This window comes from Crocodylus porosus, unplaced genomic scaffold (assembly GCF_001723895.1).
Source record: "Crocodylus porosus isolate Cpor-Errol unplaced genomic scaffold, CroPor_comp1, whole genome shotgun sequence".
Lineage (NCBI taxonomy): Eukaryota > Metazoa > Chordata > Crocodylia > Crocodylidae > Crocodylus > Crocodylus porosus.
Window position 1 is genome coordinate 109,830,388 of NW_017728886.1, and position 21,710 is coordinate 109,852,097.

General features: G+C 40.7%; 1 protein-coding gene across 3 annotated transcripts in view; it reads left to right on the plus strand.

The window, feature by feature from the left end:
• The window catches only part of MOCOS (molybdenum cofactor sulfurase), a 405,377-nt gene that overhangs the window by 12,705 nt on the left and 370,962 nt on the right, over positions 1-21,710 (plus strand). The gene's annotated exons all lie outside the window — the stretch shown is intronic.

Here is a 21,710-nt window from a genome sequence, read left to right on the forward strand (position 1 = left end):
ACTGGTCCCTTAAGAATGAAGTTAGTCTTGAACTGTTAATGCAATTGTTCTTTAATTCCTTGATATCCAGATGGCCACCCATAGAGTAATCGCTTATGTGTAAATACACTGGGCAGAATTCAGTCCATTTGGATGATGAAAATGCGGTTTGTGATCAACTGAGTTACCTAACTAAAGTGTAATAGTGATTCTGTTACCAGTGCTGGGTATATTAAAGTGCTCCATTATAGAAACAGAACCTCGCTTCAGAAATGCACAGATGTCTCCCTACAATGTGGGCACTTGAACATCCAGAGAAAGTTAAAGAATCACTCCACTTTATTTGAGTAAGTCAGAGTTGATCACAAGCTGCACTTTAGTTGTCCACTAGGTAAAATAGAACTCTGCCTGTTTTGTGACTTAATATATAACACAAATAAAATTTTGGATGTTTTACCTTTGTTTCTCCAGGTAATGACTTTAGAATTTTATCTTTGCAGTTATCCTAGAAATAAGAGAAGTCATTCTTCTCAAGGCAACAATATAAATTCTCCATAGATCTGTTGCCAAGGGTCATTGGATAAGTAGGTTCAGTTTTAACTTTTGAAACAATAATAATATCTCTTTCACAGACTTAGGATCACATAATATATTAGTTAAAATCAAGAATTTCTGAGTGTATTCTTCTTTGCAAATATAGTGTGATCTTATAAGCAATGGGATATTGAGATCTCTGGGGAAAAATAAAAGACTGGAAAATGACTGTAGATTATATATCATATTATATACAGGGTGTGAGGAATTGTGCTTACTTGTTGTTTTTCAAGTGCAGGTGCTGCCTCAGTTATTTTCCCTTCTGATGCAATAATTTAGCCATCTGGCCAAACCAGAAAATCCACCAGATCATTTTATTTTTATGGTCTGAGTAGTATTTTAACTTCAGAATTACTTAATTGTCCAGAAGGGCAAAGATTAAGTCATTTTGCTGTCTGATAAGAGAAGTTTGTTGTTTCTGAGCAGTTTTGTAATAGTTTCTGCTTATTGGCTGAGCAGGTAAACTAGTGCATTTGCTGGATTCTTCATTGTTTTTTTGGCTGAAACCTGGTGAGTAAACACCTCTTGAACAATAACTTGTTCTGTTTGTTAACTTCTGTGGGTGCAACCAAGTCAGCAATATTCAAGTCTCACCATGCAAGTAAAGATTAGCTTGATAATCAGCAGTAAGAGAATTTTGACTAATTTATTTCCTAACTCTGCATATACCTTGTGAGTATTGTATAATATCAAAAACTTAGACTTTCTGTGATACTGATCCCCTGAGACCAATCCCAATAAGAGTGCTGAGAAGGATTATGATTTTTGAAAAGGTAAATGCCTTCACTGGTGCGATGGATTGAGTGTGTAGGTGTATTCCACTGCTCCCTTCTCCTGTCCTGGTGCAGTGAACATGTTGCACTGGGTAATGGATAGTGTCAGTGATGGTTACACTGGTGGTCTCTGTCCTTCCTACCTCAAGCACAGCAAAATATTTGCAAACAATATCTTGTATGATATTATTTAATGGAAGGTCAGACTTTCTGTAATTGTCTTGGATGTACAGACTAAATCACCAATTGTGATAGGATCATTTGGTGAACATTTTTTATACTTGAGTGCTGTCCATTAAGCACTTAATTTAGTCATCTTTATAAGAGTATCCTGAATTGGGGAGGTTCATCACAGTAGTCACGGTTGTTTCAGGGAATCTGACTACATATTAGGTGCATAGCATTAGCCAACCAACATTCTGTATTCTTGTGCTATACTGTACTGACATCTTTAAAAGGGATATGTATGTATATGTATGTGGGTGTGTGTATGTACACATACACATGCACACACACACACACACACACACACACACACACACATATATATGTAGACAGAGTAATGTCTGCCTTGATACATAGGGTATAGAAACACTAACAAACAGAAAGCCTTTTAATTAGCCAAGTAAGCAGAAGCTGCTCTCTCACTGTATCATTCCCTGAACAAATGTAGCTTGTACCACATGTACCTTCCTTCAAACACTTATTCTTGCTACTTAATTTTACATTTCAATATTTTACTTACACATTTTTAATTTTGCTTTTATGTTTTAACTTTTGTACTGGTGCCAGGGGATAACCCCATGTGTAAGGCAGGTGTTTTCTCACCAGCATAGATCTATGAACATGTGTATTGGAGGGCACTGAACAAAGTAGGTATCTTTGATCTTTCAAAAAAAGATATGATAAAAGATTACTAATCCACAGATATGTCATGAGTTTCCAGACAATCAATATTCTGGTTTTCTGCTGTAAGTGGAATTACCCTGGACTGAGATCAGAATCTAGCAGGCAAAACTCCTGCTATTTCAATCAACTCTTCTAATTATTTGTTATCCTCCTGCCTCCTGCCAGTTGCTCTCCAAGACCTTCACGGAAGCCATCTGTTGGAAGACTATATAGAGAAATACAGAGATAGGGGGAGGGGCAAAGTATAGACCAGTCAGCTTGGTTCACTGTGTCTGACATGGTAGAAATGGTTCTTTTTGAGAAACTAATAAATGAATGGACAAGACTGGGAACATGTATTCCAGAGAAGCTGCTAGGGAAGATGTGAAGCTTGAAAATGGAAGATATTGAAGCAAGAGCATACAGAGCTTTTTAAGGTCAGCCATTTATTGCAGAGATATTTAAGCACCAGCTAATGTAATGTACAATATGGATATTTTACTTGAATTAACATTTTTAATAATAGTTTTAGCAATCTTTTGTACCTCACTGCTATTGCTGGTTAATAACACAGCTGTTTACAAAGGGAACTGAAAATGTTTTTATGAATAATGAGTCAGTCTGGTGCTAGCATCTGTTTTATCATGCTTTTGGAATTACTGTTGACTGCAAAATATGATCAGGCTATTGTTCTGTCCTTCCCCATATTCTCTTCCTGCTGCAAAGCAGTGGTCTGTAATATACTTGTTTTGGGGCTGCTACCCTAAATAATCACGATAGAACAATCACTCTCAGTAATGACAGAAATGGCCGTTGTTTATCTGATGTGTGGAATCTGGGTCTTTTAAAGCTAACAGATAGTTCTTGTTTTGGGGAATCCTTACCTCCCCCAGACTTTTCTGTTTCTTGCTAAGTTATATTGGTTTACTTTTTCTCCTTCTATTTAGAAGTCAAGGAAATGTGTTCTTTAAAAGGTGAGGTTTCAGTGTTCACTCAGGTAAGATCTTTGGACAAGAGGATCTAAAACACTTTCAGAGCATCTCAGGAACAGTGTTAACACAATGAGTTTTGTCAGTGCTGGATTCCCATGAAAAAAAAGACCTAGGTATGTGATCCTTTGGTGTCATATGTACATGGGATAGGAGGCAATTATGTTACCTTCTATCTACCAAATTCACCTTTACTTACAATACAGCTAGCATTGGATCTTACTTCATGGGAGGCAGAAAATGGCAATAGCTCATTTCAGCAAACATGAAGTGAATTCATTCTGTGAGATGTCATTTTATTAGTGTGGGCCTAAAGGATACTGAATGCTGTTGTTCATACCCCAGTAAATTAAGGGAGCAGCCAGAGCTACATGTTCATGTTAAGGTATGGCCTGAACAAGAATGCAATTGGAACATCTCTCTACTATCTGGGGCAGAAACTGAAGGCCCCAAACCATCACCTTATTATGCTCTTGCTCCAATGTGTAAAAATCATATAAGAAATGCTCTGGTATCACTTGTTTGGGTAACTGCAGTATCAGTAATGCTCTGATGGAGAGATGCACACTTGCTCTTCTAATGAACAACGGTTATTGGCTGTGCCATTAATTTTTCTAGCAACTTGCTAAGCAGAGGCGTGTGATAAGAGAACTGCTCGCTTTAATTTTATTTGTACTTTTCAATAATCCCTTCTAATGTGAAATCTTGAGTGAATTCTTGCCCAACAGTATTTCAAAAAAAGATGTGTGATGATGTATATATGCCTTTTAAAATAGAGAAGCATATGAAGTAATTTATTCAACTTACCCTTCTCCTTCTTCCCCCCACCCCCGTGCTTTGACAATACATTTGTAGGACAAATCAACAAAAGAAGCAAAATGAAAAATGTGTAAACTTCAGAGCAGGACAGAGGATTAACTTTTATTGCTTGCCTGAGGTCCTTACTACACTTTAATTTTAGGCAGCTCAGGGCGTTCTTAACCCATACATGAAGATAAGTAAACTAGTTTTAAAAACCCTTTAGGCATCTTAAAGCTATGCCACTCCAGGGCAGGTTTACCTCTGATCTATGTTACCCAGCTCATGCTGCACAAATATGTGGTCATTCCCCAGAGAAGCCAGTCCTCCAACATCGCAGGATGCAGTGTCCCTTCTTCCCACCTTTCTGTTCTGTGTGGATAAACTTTTCATCCCCTGAACTCTACTGCACAGGGGTTGGTACTGGCACCAAGTCTAGTCAGGCAGTTCACAAGGGCACAGACATGTCTGGGAGGGAGAACTACGGAGGGTAGAGGGGGCAAGCATGGGGTCCTCATGAGTTGAAGCTTCCCTCCCAGGGCAGGGGCAGTGTGTCCATGAGCTAGGGCTACCCAATCTCAATGTATTAAAACATAAGACTTGCTTTAATTTACTTATTATTTCTTTTTAAATTCTTTTTTTTCTTTTTACTTTTTTTTAAATTTTATCCATTCGTGGCTTCAGTAGATGACTTCCTTCATTTCACTACCCAGCCCCGAGCTGTCATTCCTACCCACTGTCTCTTCACCTCCCATTCCTACCCACTGTCTCTTCACCTCCCATTTTACTACCCCATCATTAAACTCTCTCCCTTCCAGCCTCATGCACCTGCCCCGACCAACCCATCTCTCCAACCCACCCCCATCTACAGCAGGGATAGAAGCCTGTCCTGGGTCACTAGCCCTCTAGTGACAACTCACAGCTGTAGCTCTTAGTTGGGGCCCTGCTGGCCAGCCCCCTAGTGACAAGTTACAGCTGTGCAGGTCATGGGCAGTCGGAGAAGGATTTTAGCCTAAATGTGTGACTGCTGTAAACTTGAGCTAACACTAACCATAACAAAGCCCTGCCTGACCCCCGAATGACACCGAGGGCACATCTACATGAGATGCTTACTATGGAGTTTTCTAATTAGTGTTGCAGCAAAGCATCACCAGTCTACATGTATGGAGCTATTAGGTCTGAGTAAACTAATTAACTGTGCTGTCGGTTAGTACTGCCAGATACAAGTGTCCATGCTGATGGGGCTGGCTGGGGCAGAAGGGTGCTTTAGTGCAGAGGTTGACTGCTGGCTAGTCCTATACTGCAGCATCCTTGTGCCCCAGCTAGCCCTTCTGCAGCACGCTGAGCTGGGTCGGAGTAGCCCCAGGCTGGCACTTGTAAATTCTGTGCCCAGGACCAATAAACTCCAGTGTGAACTGTACCAGAGCTTGTTTTGTCACAATGAAGGGTGGACTGACTGCTTTGCCCACACTGGTGAGACTGTATAAGAAGCAAATAATAAAAATAGGTAGTTACCTGGAAGCTTTTCTAGTCATTTGATGATGATCAGAGTAGAACCAAGTATGGGTCATTGTCTTCAGAAATTGCTCTATAAACTTAGAAAAAGAGATATCAAACTTAAAAATACATATCTTTTAAAAGTTATAAGAATTCAACACAGAGTTGTTGCATCAGAGAGGCCACAGTGCTTAATACTGGCATTGAGGAGAATACTGGCCCAGGAGATATGAAAGATACTTATAGTGTAAACCTGGTAAGTTAAATAAATTGACATTCATATGAAAATATATGTAGATTGTTACACTCCACAGAAAACTGTATTACTTGGGCATCTTGTATTCATTGTTTTTAAGCAAACAGGTGAAGCATTTGATTAGCTAGTAACAGTCTTTTAAATGGTTTTGTGTAAACAGTAGGAACATTTTAGAGCTGGCATTTCTTCTTGGAATTACATAGAGGACAATAAAAGATCAGAAGAAAAAGAATATATTGATTATTATATCAGTATACCCTAACCACTAAGGTGTAGTGCCAAATACATAATGCTGCAGATACTGCCCAATAACATGCATGAAGCTAATTGATAATTTATCAAATTTCCAATGAAAAACCCTAAAAGCAGAGTAACTCTGCTCCAGACAAAATGAACAAAAGAAGACTGCAAATACATGTTAATACATGACAGATGAATTGCAAAACTCTAGAATTCTTGGTTCAGAGATGATACCTTTTATTAGACCAACTAAGAAATTGCAAAAAAATTATCTTTTTTCTGCAAAAAGAATTTTTTTTTTGCAATTTCTTAATTGGTCTAATAAAAAATATCATCTCCGAACCAAGAGTTCTAGAGTTTTGCATTTCTTTTTCTCTCAGACCCATATGGCTACCAGGTATATCCCTGACAAATGCATTAGAATTTAGAAAGCACTAAACTGATCCAAGAGATTCCAAACAAATCCTGCAAAGTGCAGTATGTATGACATAAAATGACTTGCAACATAAAATGTTTAAACAGGAAAAAAATTTCTGTTGAGCAACTATAAACAAAAGTGCTTGAGGCCAAATTATATTAAAAAAAAATAGGACTACAGTGGAGTTCCCTTTTCTTGGTTCCTGATATGCTGCTACCCGTTCTGTCTTGCTGTGGTATATTGCTCACTATTCTGCCATGGACTGCACATCAAGACTTAACGAATTGTCTTTGCCTCAATTTCCCTAGTACCAAAATGAGGACCATAAAATAGCAGTCTTGAAGAGGGAGGATTAGAGTTAATGTTTGTACGTTGCTTTAAACAACCTAAATGTTATTGCGATTTGTCAGTCTTAATAATATTCAGACTTGGAATGGAGGATAAGCTATGAAGTACAACAGAAAAAAAAATCCGGTACAGATTTATTGGCTTCTGAAGCCGTACTTTTAATGAAAAAGTCAACTTTTGAGTAGATGTCCGGGCTTTTTTACTTTTTTGGGATTTTTTTAGTGGTTTTTTTTTGTATATTATATTGCTGGCAAAATTAAGTATATAAGGGGTGTGCATCAGGATCTTGGGGAATGCCTGTTCATCAGAGTACCCCGAGGCATGACAAGGTCCAGTGGTCACAAACTCCTCCAAGACCGTTTTAGGCTGGACATAAAAAAAAACTTCTTTACTGTCTGAGCCCCCAAAGCCTGGAATATACTTAAGCACCTACTCGAGACATGTAAGAAATATTTGGATGCTTATCTTGCTGGGATCCTTTGACCCTAGGTGATTTCCTGCCTGTTGGGCAGGGGGCTAGACTTGATGATCTTGCGAGGTCCCTTCCAGCCGTAGTGAAATCTCAGTTTTATAGAAACAGTTGTCAGATTTCTGGTACAGTATCTCATGAGTCTGTACCGAATTTGGTTAGTTAAACGGGCACAAAATATTTTAGTTAATGGAATATCAAGTGAATGTTTTCCCGTGTATGCCTTTCCACTAGCAACAGAGGATCTGTATTTAGTATGGAGGTACCAATTTTGCTTTGCCCATCATTGATGGAATTACAGCCATTCATACATTCATAGCTCTGTTGGCTGTCCAGTGCAGACAGGATTAACAAGTATTTAAGCATAACTTGCGTTACAAAATAAATACAGTAGCTGTTATTCAAATACAAGGGGAAAAGATCAGTAGAGAAGAAACAGCTATCTTTTCAGCCGTAACCACCACACTTAGGCTGCTTACAGATATAAAAAAACCCCAAAACAAAACAGCACCTTAAACCTGGTGCACACCTGCACTGAGCCCAGCACATAGCCCAAAGATCCAGCTTGCCCAATGTCTGTATAGATAGGGTGCTTCAGCAGGGCTTTTTTGGTGCTTTTATCTAATAGCTGATTGAATAAAAGCGCAAAAATCCCTGCTGAAGCATGTGAGCTATACAGATGCTGTGGAAATGTGTCTAACCACACTGCCTCTTCTGGTAAAGTGCTGTTTATTGGCTGGGGGGCGGGGTCCACATCCATCAGCAGCCTTTTTTGTTATTAAGATATAAAATGTGGAGTATACTTTCAGAGGATGCATGTAAGGCTCATTCATACTCCAGCCAAAGTTAAAGAACACGCCAGTGTCTGCAGTGGCTGAGCTAGACAAACAAGATGGGAGTCAAAAGAGTTGAGGGTGGGGGGAGTGATGTTTATAACTGCTCTCTCCTATGGCACATTTGGAGCCTCTACCTTTTTTATAGCTTATTTTCAAGTATGAAAAAATTTAGGAACAGTTGAAAACTCAGTCTGATTTTTTTCCATTGTAAAATGAGTTAAATGAGTTTGAAGTGACCAAGCGCCGTTCCGAAGGGACGGGCGATGGCCTCCGTTGCCCTCAGCTGATCGAAAGGGAGTCGGGTTCAGATCCCCGAATCCGGAGTGGCAGCTCTGAACTGCTGCTTAAAAGAAACCACCTTCAGTGGCTTAGCTAGAACGAGAAATGTCTAATACTCTTTTAGATATTATTAGTTATTATTTACTGGACTACACATTCAAAGAAAGCTTATGTCTCAGGGTTTAGTAAGTGTCAGGACACAAAGAGCTGCAGAACCCAAACAAGGCTTGTAACTTACTCTATACACATACGCACAAAATGCCACAAAATGAGTTTTGGGGTCATATAGTATTTCTTCATGCCCTGTGAACAGGTGGGAAAAAGGTCAGCTAAGGGCATCCTGAACACGTTGAAAAGACCATGCTGAGGCCTCCCCCCCCTCAAAAAAAAAATGAATGTGTAACTAGCCATCTAGCTGTCTTCCTGGGGAAAGGCATTGTGTTGAATGGCTCATGACCTAAAAAAAGATTGAATCCAGGTGAAGTATGGCAGTTCAGCTCTACACACCTGTGTTTCCATAGTTTCATCTGAAGTTCCAGGTCTTAAAACCAAGAGCTGTAGGAAAATGACTATTTCATCCTCAAAATTTTAAATAAAATCCTGTTTCCTTGTAGAACATTTTTTTCTACAAAATTTCTGATTGATTCTACAGAAATGTAAGGCTGGACTCTGAATACATCTTAACCAAACCCATTAGGAAGATGTCCTAGAACTTGACTTGACTGCAAGAGTTGGACTCTGCACAGTATTAGCAGTGTGGATCATTTGTCAGGTGTTGAAAACACTATGGCTTCCTCTACATGTGAGGTAAAAGTGCAGGGAACTTAACACGTGATCTATACAATCAGGGCTCCTGCCATGCCACACATGCATGGCTGGAAGTGTAATTGTGGGATCCAGTGTAAGATCCTGTCACACCTTGTTGCCAGTAGCCATCCTGAGCTCCCTCTACATTGGCAAATAGCAAGGTCCCACTGCTGAGAGTCCCATAGCTGATGGGAATCTCAGCCCTGGCTGTGTGTGGGGCACCCCCAGGGCTGGGAGATCACAGCAGCTGTGGTCTCCCAGCCATGGAGGTACAGGTGTCATGTGCAAATTAAAGCTAGATTGAAACCTGCTATAAAGTTATTAGATATTTTCCAGCAATAACTTTATAGGTGGTTGGCCCTTTTTAAGGCACTATAGTTAATTTGCACATGTAATCAGTCTAAATTAATTTTGCAATTAACCAGAACATTGCACAATAGATGCAATGCATAGAGGTAGCCCTAATCAACACCTCAGCCTCAAAATTTGCATCACTGAGTTTGACAGGACTTCTTCAGGATTAAATTGCTTATACATCAGAACCTTTAATCAGCTTTTCCTAAAAGTACAGAAAAGGACAGGGTGTATCTGTAAAGCATCACAGGGATTACTAGGACTTCTTTCAAGTTAAAGCAGAGTGTCATTGAGTTAGAGAGAATAGTGAAGCAACTAATCTCTTGTAAATGCAGTAGTTTCTTTATAAATAGGGAGGACAAAAGTGACTAATCAAATGTTCTGTCAGGGTTAGATATATACGTGCATCCAGGCTTTCATGCTAATTACCAGTGCTGTGAAAGTGTCATGTAAATACGATTACATGTTGAGTGATTAGATAGTTACCAAAGATGTAACAACTCAACTTAGTATTTTAACATTCTGCTTGTGGACCTCATGCAACAGTATTAAAAGATGCAGAATAAATGCAGAAATAGTTTACCAGATTCCCCTCACACGCCACTCTGTAATTAGACATTAGGGTGTTCTGTAGGAGTAATCAGTTTAGCTTCTTTTATAGATTCCTTTAGCATAGGCTCAGTGAGATAAGCTGATAATAAATAATAATAATAATGTGACTTTCTTAGGTACAGGGAAAAAGGCAGAGAGCTCCAATATCCCTTTTTTCTCTCCCCTAGAGTGTCCTAAGAGAATGAAATCAAATCAATTTTTATTGTTCCTGGTCTCTATGTAAAGCAATTAGAACTCTTAAAAAAAGTTTTGTTTTTTTCCCCTGGAAAATTGTGAAAAATGAAAAAATGTGAAAAGGAAATATTTAAGCTTCAGTCAGAACAGTTTGGGAGTTGTTGCTTGACTCTCCACTGTAAATTCCGTTGACTGACTGTATTTCTCAAAATGGCTCCTGGTCTCTCTGCTAGGAGAGTAGAGCAACTCATCATGGGAGCTTCTGGCCGCAGTGCATTATTGCAGGATGTGATTTGGTTTGGATCTCTGTATGCAAGAGAGGTGTAATGAAACCACTCCTAGAATGGATTAGTGTTGGGTCAAATCCTACTCTGATTTACTGAAAGTTTGTGCATCTAGTGATTTTGTGGGAAGCAGATTTGGGTTCCAGCAGAAGAGAACTCACAGGCCCAGATATAAAAACTCATTTCTTCTTTCAGATTGTTTCAGGTATAGGCATTCATTTTAAGTATTTACTGGTTCTTGATGTAGAATTCCACTGGTTTCCATGATTTTATCACTAGTCTCATAATATTTTAAGGTTTCTATAGTTATGGAATAGGGTGAGATTCTGAGTTTAATTTTTTTGGATGAATGGGGGTTTCTAGCTCTTATTAACATGAAGAAAAGCTTGAAAATGTAATTTGCTAGAAGCCTAAAACTCAAGGCAAATAAACGCACACAATTTATCATTTAAAAAAAAATCTCAATTCTTCAGCTCATCTGATGATTTTAGCAGGCCTGATCATGTTTTTGGACACCTGGAGCAGGTATGTGAAGACGTGAATAAAACTTTAAAGTTGAAGTACAGACAGAATGGTTTTGTGGAAGGGATCATATTCATGTGTTTGTAAAGCACATGCTGGGCCTGCTATCTTGACTGATGCTGCTAAGCACCATGGTAAAAAAAGTTTGTGGATAATAATAAGCTTTTGCAAACTGAATTCAGTGACTTGCTACTGAAGTAATCCATAGGATGATAAAGGATACAAGGAGGATAACAAGAGTGTTCACACTTTGGTAGCCTACAGCATAGACGATGCATAGGGGGACACGGGGAGCACATGCTCCCTCTGAGATTGGCTGCTGCTCCTGCTGCCGCTGACATCTGCGGGTGGTCCCCACTCAGCCTGCCCTTGCTGCCAGCATCAGCACAGCCACCTGCGGGCGGTCTCCTCTCAGCCCACCCTCACCACTGATGTCATAGCGACTGCCTGCAGGTGGTTCCCACTTGCCGCCGCCATGCCCCTGCCACTGCCACTGTTGCTGCTGCCACCTGTGGGTAGTCACCATGCCCTCCCAGCCTCAGGAGGCACGAGTCATTCATGGCCTACAGTAAAAGGGATAGGCAGATGCGTGTGAACTCATTGCAGTAATAATACCAAGTTCATATGTGGTTTGTAAAGTACTTTACAAAGGGGGTCAGTTTCATTAATCCTGTTTTACAGATGAGGAAACTGAAGCACACAGAGGTGAAGTGACCTACTCCAGGCAGAAGTGTAGCTGGGAAGCTCCTCACAGAACAGCATGGCCTGCCCTTTGTGCAAATTGCAACTGTGTAATCAACTGGCAATTTTCTTGCCTGCCCACCCAGCAAAAGCAGCACCTGGGCTGCTGCTTGAGACACCCCCACTTCAGTTAGGGTACTAGTTATCCAGCAAACAAGGGCCAGAGCCAGGAGTGGAACTCGGGTCCAAGCCGGGCTATTCTGATTCCTTCAGAAACAAAAGTGCTTTCTGTAACTTACATAATTAAAGCCTGAACAAATTTTGCAAGTCATGGTAAGTGCAACTTATGAGGAGCATTCATGTAAACATATACATATGCCTACTTGTTAGAAGTTGGGTGTTAATTTTGGTGGTCTGTAAAGAAGGTGGCTTATGAGAGCAGCTAATTTAAAGCAGAATCTGACTTTTGCCTGCTATTGCTCTAGCATTATTTCCATAATCAGTAATTAATTCTACTTTCTTCTTATTAAGGAAATTACTTATTTCCTTTTATCTTTTCCTAAGATAAGACAGTATTTTTGGTTTGGTTTGGTTTGTTTCTAGCTGTTTTGTTGCCATGAAAAAGCTAAATCCAAGAAGACTTCTGGCTGAAGGCACTGAGGTTTGTCACCATCAATTAAGTGTCTAGGTTTTAGAGTTCCTTTCAGGCCTTAGACCCTGTAAAAGAGAAAACCCATACTCCTGTTTCATAAGCTTCACTCTTATTGTTTGCATTTTCATTGTCAGGGAAGGTCGGTATCCCAGGAAGAGAAGTATTAGAAGTGTTTTGAGCCATTTTCCTGGGTGACCTTAAAGCTTACGATAAGGATCTTGTCCCCTTTTTTTAGAGCTGATTTATAAAATGTTTCACCAATGTAAAATTAAAAAAGAAGACAAGAAAATGACAACTTAGTGAAAGATGATTTGCAAGGGAAATAATTGCAAGGATTTTATCATGTAGAGAACTGTGCCAACAGTTTCTTTTTCTGTACTATTATTTTATTTTATTTTTATCATAGAAATATAAGGAGTGCTGAGAATGATCATTTCTACTTTTGGCCTGAAATTTGTTCCAACTCTCAGATAGGTGAATCAGAAAAGGGCATGAAAAGTCATTCTGTGGTATTCATTTCAGTAAGAAGTCATAGTGATGAGGCGTTTGGCTGGATGTTTAAATAGGTCACAATAATTATATTCTCATAGCATCTGAAGTTAAGATAATATATGGAAAAATGAAACTACTCCTTCTGGCCGTATAACAGTTACCTGTAGAATACATAGGAACACAGGACTGGAAGGGGCCTCCTAGGGAATTGTCTGGTCCTTGGTGGCAATCATCAGCTGAAGAAATCCCTCAGCTTACCATGTTGAATCCCTTTGTGCAATCACAGTACACATTATCTCAGACATTAGGAGCACCCTATAATATCCCATTGGTGAAAACAGGGAAGACCAAGGCACATTCATTTTGATGGCAAGGAGGTGGCTGTTAATATGTGCTCAGATGATACTAGGAAGATGGTACAGAGAAGTGATTCTCAGCCAGGATGATGTGGCATCCTGGGGTGCTATGAGATCCTTTTAAGGGTGCTGCACAGTGCCACACAACGTTAGCACCATTAGGTGTAAAAACAGATTCACAAGATAATCCCAGAGATTTCATAGTGTTAAAAACATTATGATTTTGTGCTCTTTCTGAGTTCTTGGCATGAGCCGAATAGCTCTGTTATTTATTTTGTAGTAAAAAATGAGTAAAAACTAGAGGCTGGCATTTCCCTAGTAGTGGCATGAATCTAAAAACAACCTATATAGAAGTTATACTTACCACGTGTTAAATGCACAGAAAATTTGGTGGATCCCAGTCTAAATTAACCCTGGATGGATAGGGTATCAGACTAAAGCACTTTAGATTAGAGCGTTTTATTGAATGTCTGTACCACATCCTTGTTGCTTGTTGCTACTGTGCAGTAGCAGCTAAAAATAACCATGCGGCAATGGGACTGTGCAGTAACATTGGTTACTGTGCAGTCATTTAGTACTTGTTGAAGCATGCGCTAAATGACTGCTCAGTAACAACTTTGCGTTCCGCCGCACATGTAGATGCATCCATAAACATGGCTTTCTGTTGGCACTTTTGTTGGCAATGATATGTATATGTGTGTGTTTAGGAGTGATATTTCCCTTCCTCTAGAACATCACAAAATAGCTTTAAAGATATTTATGATCCAGTCTTGTTCAGCTACATGAGAAAGGGCAGTCTAGAATTAAAGTGTTGCTTCTCCTGAGGTGCACTTTAAAACCTTAATATTGCCTATAACAAAGTCCAGGCATGCATGTACATGTTTGCGTGCCCATGCATATCTTTTAATAACACAATTTCTTTACTACCTCTTGACTCATTCAGCTGTTCCCTCTGGCTCTTAGTTGTGGAAGGAGCTGCTCCTGGTATTCTACCTGTGTCTGGCATCAAAACACAGCTCTTCAGAGCAGCTCAAGGACTCTGCTATGCAGAAGTAACAATTCTAGATATTTCTGAGGATTGGTGGTGAGGATTGTAGGGCCAAGATGCTGCTAGGGAAGAGGTGGGTTGCTGTTGTTATTAGCAGAGATCAGGGTTTTCCATTTCCCATGGAAAAACAGACAAAAACACAAATTTTCCACTTTACCTGAGAAAAACAAGGGTTTTTCATTTTAACGGAGAAGCACACAGATTTTGCTCTTTTGCAAAGAACTCTCTGTAGGCTGGCAGAGTTCCAGCCTGCAAAGGGTCGGAGGAAGGAGGAGGAGGGCTATCAGGCAGGGGGCACCATGTGCATGTATATGCACACGGCCACTAGACAGCCTGCCACAGCAGGTAAGTCTGGCAATGGGGGGAAGGGAATTGAGACCCCCATAGGGAGGGACGTGGGCAGGGCTGGGGCTGGGGCTGCTGCCCAGCCATGCAGTGTGTGGAGCTTGGTGCCAGGGGCCTGGGCCTGGAATGCGTGGTTGCAGGGCCCTGGCAGGGAGCAGGACAGAGCCTCAGGTGGCTTCCCTGGGGCAGGGGGAAGCTGGCTCCCTGCCACTGTCCAAAGTCCTGGGGGGGGCATGTGCCCCCCAGATCTGTGCATGGAGCAGGGGCAGGCTATGGGCTTAGGCTCCCCACTGTGCTCCTCTCCCCTAGGGTCTCTGTGCCTTGGCAGGTGGGACCCAGCATGGCAGGGGAGAGGGGGCCTGGGCAGGGAAGTTTGTTGGCACTGCTGTGAGCTCCAAGCTACCCTAGTGATGTACGTCCTGCCTACCATGGATCAGCGAGGGTCACAACCCTCTGCCGCCACCCCCACTGCTGTGAGGTGGGCAGGTGGTGTCTTACCAGGGCAGCACAGAGCTCGCAGAAGCTATAACAAGCTTCCTCATCCGGCTGTGCTTTGCCCTGATGCATCATGTCCCTCCTTCTGGGGTGCAGAGGCCCCAGAGAAGGCAACAGGGCAGGGAGCCTGAGCACGCAGTGGGCAGTCCACACACACCCCTTCCCCACACACAGATCTGGGAGGCACATGCCCCTCCTGCCCCCCTGAGAGTGGTGGGGAACTGGTGCCCTGCTCGAGCCTGCAGCAGGCAGCCTCCCACCCACCACGGGCTCTGCTTTGGCAGTGCTGCATGCAGGGGTGCGGGAGCTGGGTTCCCTGCTTGGGATGCAGCCGCTGCCACCTCCTGTGGGCAGCAGTCAGGGCTCAGGTGCTGCTGTGAAGGGGTAGGGTGCTGTGGACCCAAGCCCCTGGTTCCATATCTTTCACTGCTGGGGGCCCACAATGGGGAGGGCAGGGGGCTGTGGGTGGGAGGCAAGGGGCACCAGCAGAGCCTAGTGGGCTTGGAGGGGGGGAATGAGGGGCACCAGCAGGGCTGGGGGCTGTGGCTTGGGAGTGAGGGGCCTGTACCTGTGTCCTGGTAAACAAAGGGGGCAGGGGAGGCTCCTATTTTCTGTGATGAAGTCCAGATCAAATACCAAAATGTTTAGGTTCTTACAATTTATTTTACTATAGTGATTGAGGAGGCACTGCTAGGCTTCCAAATTGCTTTAAAATTGTAAAGTTATCAATAAAACATTGTGTTCAACTGATAGCTATATATATAGTGGTGTTTCATTTTAATTGTGGATTTGGGGGGGGTTTATCAGAGATTTTGCAAATGTTGTTAGCAGATAATTGTGGGGCAGGTTATCAGGGAAAACCAGGATCCCTGGTTATTAGGAAACAAGGTGGCTCTTTAGGAGACTGCTCTCAGTTTGTCCCAAGAGGTGTTGTGCCATGCGATAGCACGGCATGCTGCTGGAGTATCTGCTGCTTACGCTTTACATTTTGCCCTTAAAAAGCAAAAAGGTTTTGATTTAACCTCCAAGCCAGCAACTATCAGCAAAAGAGAATGAGTCTGAAGTAATTCTAATATTAATATCCACATGTATACTAATATTAATCACTATATTAATGTTACTATTCACATATATACTAATATTATTTACTATACTAATATTACTGTATTTACCCATATCAAAGACAACTTTAAATTTAATGCAACTCCCCAATAATTAGATCCTATACATGGACAATTTTAAATATGTTATAACTTTCCGTATATAGAATATCATTAGTGGAAGGTCATCTTAAATTTGCACCCCCCCCCTTACCCACTGCTGTTGCTGGGAAAGCAGTGGTGGGGGGAAGAGGGGCCAGAACTCTGAGCTGGTGCCCCCCCTGTGCCTGTGCCAGCCTGCCCTCCTGTCCCTTGCTGCTCCTGTGCCAATTCTTGCCCCACCTGTAGCCTGTTCTCCTGGTTGCTTGCCCCTACTGATGCCCACCCCACCACCTCCTGCTCCCCAGCCACTTATCTTCTGTGGTGGCTCTGGGGCCTTCAGCAACCCTAGCTAGGTGGCCCTAGCCCTGGGTGTGGGCCTGTCTAGGTCAGAGCTGGAGCTGGAGGGGCAAGTGGCTGGAGGGGTGGTACTTGTGACAGGATGCCAGTATCTTAAGAATCCTTAAAATAGGCTAAGTCCTATGTAACAGATTCATGAGTCTACAATAGGAGGTGGTGAGAAACTGCATGATCATTTACATAAAAGCACTGCCTCATGAACTGAGCCAAAATAGGGGCAACGTCCAAGAGCAAACCAATTTTCAGTGACTGATGTTCCACTTTGCTGTTAGTTTTTACTTTCTGTCCTGGAGAATGTACAGAATATATTGATGCACCACTGCATGACTGCTGCGTTGCATAGTGTGAAGAAAGGCCCTTCCCCTGGGAAAGTTTCTGGTAATATATCAATATCTGGCAATCTCATCTATTCCAACATTTGCCATTTAATAGTCCTTTTTTTGAGCCTAAAAATAAGCCATTTCTGAGAGGAGATTTGGCAGTTTGAGTGTCTATATCAGAGGCAGGAGAAACAACTTAATTTTTTGGTGACAGCCTTTTAACCAGAGACCCCTGGAATCTCTTAAAAGACTTATACAACTGAGTGTTTCACCAGTTCAGCGCTTTACATTATTTATCTGTTGATGAAAAACTTGGTTTCAGAGATTTTGGTTTTAAATTTTGTTATAAGTTGCTATCTAGTTATAGTGGGATATGAGCAGGAATAGTTAATAGGTTAATTATAAGTGACAAACAGATAGCAACTCTAAGAACACATAGTGTGTTACAGGCATATTTCTTAGCTGGAAGGAATTAAAAACTGTTTGCATCTTGTTTCTAATGAAAATAACAACTTCCCACTTAAGAAAGGTTTTGATTTAACCTCCAAGCCAGCAAAAAAGGCACTTGTTTTTCTCTCAGTAAAAGTTCAGCAGAAGTTTGAGAAAGGAAACCCAAAGTCTGTTCCAAGGAGAGAAAACTAAATGTGCTCTGCAATAACTGAAGCTTATCAGAATCTTTTTATCCTGAGTGAATATAATGGATAGTAAGGTCAGATCTTACAAAGAAATAACATTCAGATATGCTGTACTTACTTGAAGTATTGAGGCAATTTCTCTAGCTGTCTAAAAACTATGTTCCCTGACAGAAGCAAAACAATCTTTCTTCTGGATATCTTAAAATTGTATATGCAAATATGGGGCAACCAAAAGCATTAGTCATTTTTAAAAAACTTGGGCTGTAAGAATATTCAAAAAAATATAACAATCTATCCAGAATAACAGGAATAATCTAGTGATTAAAAATGACTTTATTCCTCCTCTGATCAGAATTTTGATTAATAGTTTCCAAAACAAAGCATTTGATTCATACACACATTTGCCTGTTTATAGTGTAATGGTGAGTTGCACAAATGATTTCTTTAGAATGTCTTCACCTGTAACAAGAAGCTGGCTGAAGCTACGCTAATATTCTCTGCGTAAAATACTTTTACAGTATTGCTAAACATACATAGAAACTATGGGTGACTATGGCAAATGAAACACTAGAACACAAAAATACTGCCTTGCACATACTTCCTTTTTGGTAGATTGAAATATGCAAATTGAATTGCAAAATAAATTCAACAGAAGTGTGTTTCCACAATAGTGTTAGAGCTTATAAAAGTGTAGCTAGGTTATTCTGTTCTGTTACTTTTTGCTATCATTGTTGCTCTTCCTGCTCTGAGGATGCATTTGAAAACTAACCAAATAGAAATTAGTTGAAATATATTAGCATATTATGGTTCATTGTCTCCTTATAATAACTTTTTCATTATCGTGTTAATCATTTATCGTCACAAACGGTGTTCAGCTCACTGGCAAGTCATCTCCATTCTGATAGCTTAGTTAGGTGTTATAGTTAATTTCTGATTTTTTAAAATTCCCTCCAGTGCTTCATTTATTAAGCATGCCTTCTTGAAAAACGGAATCTATGTATTTACCAGTCTGTTTTATCCAGAATTGTACGTGGAGAAAGATCTTTTAAGGAAGGCTGAAGACTTTATCTAGTGCAGGGGGATCAAACTTTTTGGCAAGTATGCCACAAATTAGCCATGGACCCTCCCTGAGTTCCAGTCTAATCCTCTTCCTGATTCTTACCCTGGTCTGCTGGTCTACTTTCTTTTCCCTGCCCTGTGCTCCCTGCCTGATCTGCTGTTCTGCTGTCTAGGAAAACTTGAAGTAGGGCTGGAAAGGACCTGACAAGGTCATCTAGATCAGCCCCCGCTCAACCATCGCAGCCAAGTCTGCTTTCCACTGCTCTTCTTTCTGCTCCCAGATCTATTTGCTGCTGTCCTACCGGTTCTATTCCTGATCTGCTGCATGTCACCCACAGAGGCTACCAATGGCACTTGGGGCACACATGCTGCAGGTTGGCCACATCTGCTGTTCTATTCACTACACAAGACTAGGAGTCAGTTCTTGGCTATGCAGTGGGCTTTCTTTGTGATCTTGGACTATGCAGCAACTGCCTTGTGCCTCAGTTTGCCTTTCTGTTTAAAAGGCAAAATTATAACTTCCTTTTTTAATACTTCTGTGACCTGAAGATGAAAATGCTATATTGTATCCTTTATCTGCAGGAAAATATATCCTGTTCCTTGCCTCTTGTCTGAACCAAGATTAATAATTGCATTAATTTGATTGGTGATCACCTTCTTCTAATTCCAGTATTGAGCCATTTCATGAGTCCCCTCACTAACTATCACCTGGCTGAAATCTATATTTATTTGGTAAGTTAAATGTGAAGAAAAGCTTGGTGAAGAATGCTGGTTACATTTCTCAGTATAGACATGCCAGGTACCTCTACTTTCCATAGTTCTAAACTTCCCAAAGGAATTACCTCCTGATTTCCTTTTCCTGTAGCCTTTTCATTTATTGTGTGTATGACTTAGGTTTAGCTAGTAGTACAGGACAGAGATGTGTGTGGGCGTGTGTGTACTGTCTATAAATTCAGACTAAAAGGACATGGAAATATTATGGAAATTAGTTGGGAAAGACTGAAGTATCTGAAATGTATACATCAAATGATCTAACATATGTATCTAACTATCTGCATAGACATCCATTATACCATAATGTTTGTGTGCATTAAGCTATCAGACCCAACCATTTGTCAACTTCAGATGATTTACGCTTTCTTCATCAATATTCTTATGTCAGTTGAACACTAGGTTGAACAGTACTCTGGAGAAGCAGTACATTTACATCTTCATTAAGTGAATAGTCTATGAGTGAATGCAGACGCTATGTAATTGGCTGCAACTCTGTTATTTCCATAACTGCAACAGATGTCAATCTGATCCATCTTCTTCAGAGGACACATTTCATGTTCTATGTTATCTTTTTATGGGTCTCTCCCCATAAACCAGTAATATAAAAGTGTTTCAGTGTAGGGTCTGATTTTGCCACCTTAAAGTTAATGACAAAAGTATTGATTTTAGAGGGCTCAAAATTGGGGATGGGACGTTATTATTTTAGTCTCAGCATTCAGGAAAATGCAAAATGTCTGTGGTTTTGCTATGCACAATTATTTTTGTTCTAAAAGTGCGAATAGCGTCATATTAATAAGATCGTTCACATTTACTCCAGAAGGGATAATTGTCTGCCTCAAGCTGTTTGAAACCTCCCCTCTCCCCACCAAACCAAAAAAACCTCTTTATTGAATCATACTGTAGGCATGACTTGGTCATGCGCAGCACACTGTCCCTGTATGTGCATACATTCATAGAGTTCATCTAAAACTATAGCTGCCCTGGAGCTGAGCCTGGAAATGAATAGATAGAAGTATCTGCAAAACAAGTTTAGTAAGCAAAATTAGTAAACCCAGGAGGTAATTTCCAGAATTAAAATGCTCCCTATCTTGCACATAAGGCCGAGTGAATTTTTGTGCTTATGATGAGGAAAAAAAAATCTGTGTTCTCACTGTAAAAATAGGGTGAATCCAGATGTATTTCACTGAAGTCAGTATCCTGAATTTTGCTTCTTTAAACCTGTGTGACTTGAGCAAATTAATAGGAGTAGCATGGGTGTAACTGAATTCAGTAATGCTGATGCAAATTGCACTAGGACTTGGCCCAAGCCCGAACTTCCCATATTCAAAACATTATAAAGTGGATTAAATTCATAATATAATTAACTTGAAAGCTATCCATTGGCAAAGTATTACCTGAAGTGTATTTTAAAGAAAAAAGAATCACCACTGGTTAACTTAACATTTTTTAAATTGTGAATTTTTAGGGAGCCCTTAAATGTGCGATAAGTTAGCATAAGTCAGCAAGCATTATTTCTTGAGCCTGGTGCAATCCTTCATCTTCAATAATTTTTGGTATTCAAACAAGAAATATACTTAATTTCACTTCTGTGGTAATAAAAACACAACCCCTCATTCATCTTTGCCCCCTCAAAAGTTTATTATGAGCTTTACTGGCAATGTCGTGTAGACTTCTATAGTCATCATTAGTCCTGCTCCATCACTCATTGAATTGATAAACAGATTTTCTCTCTCTCTCTCTCTCACAAATATAACCATGGGTAATTGACACAGGAAAAATATACAGGACCAGGTATTCTTTTGAGTACAGTGTGAATAGGTATAAAAATACCTCCAAACCTTTTTAATTGTACCACAACATTGAATAGCTACGATAAGATCCAACATCTTTTCATAGTTTGATCATCTCTTGAGGGTTTAATGGGTCAAAGGCCTTGCTGAAGTCCAGAAAGACTACATCCATGGCAACACCTGCATCCAAGCCTTTTGTGACCTGATCATAAAAGGCAATCAGGTTGGTGTGACATGACCTCCCCTAATGAAATCGTGCTGGTTGCCCTTGAGCATCATCTCTGAGGCCGGCCCATTGCAGATGTGCTCCATGATGATCTTCTCAAAGAGTTTCCCTAGGATTGAGGTAAGACTGATGGGCCTATAGTTGCCCGAGTCCTCCCTCCT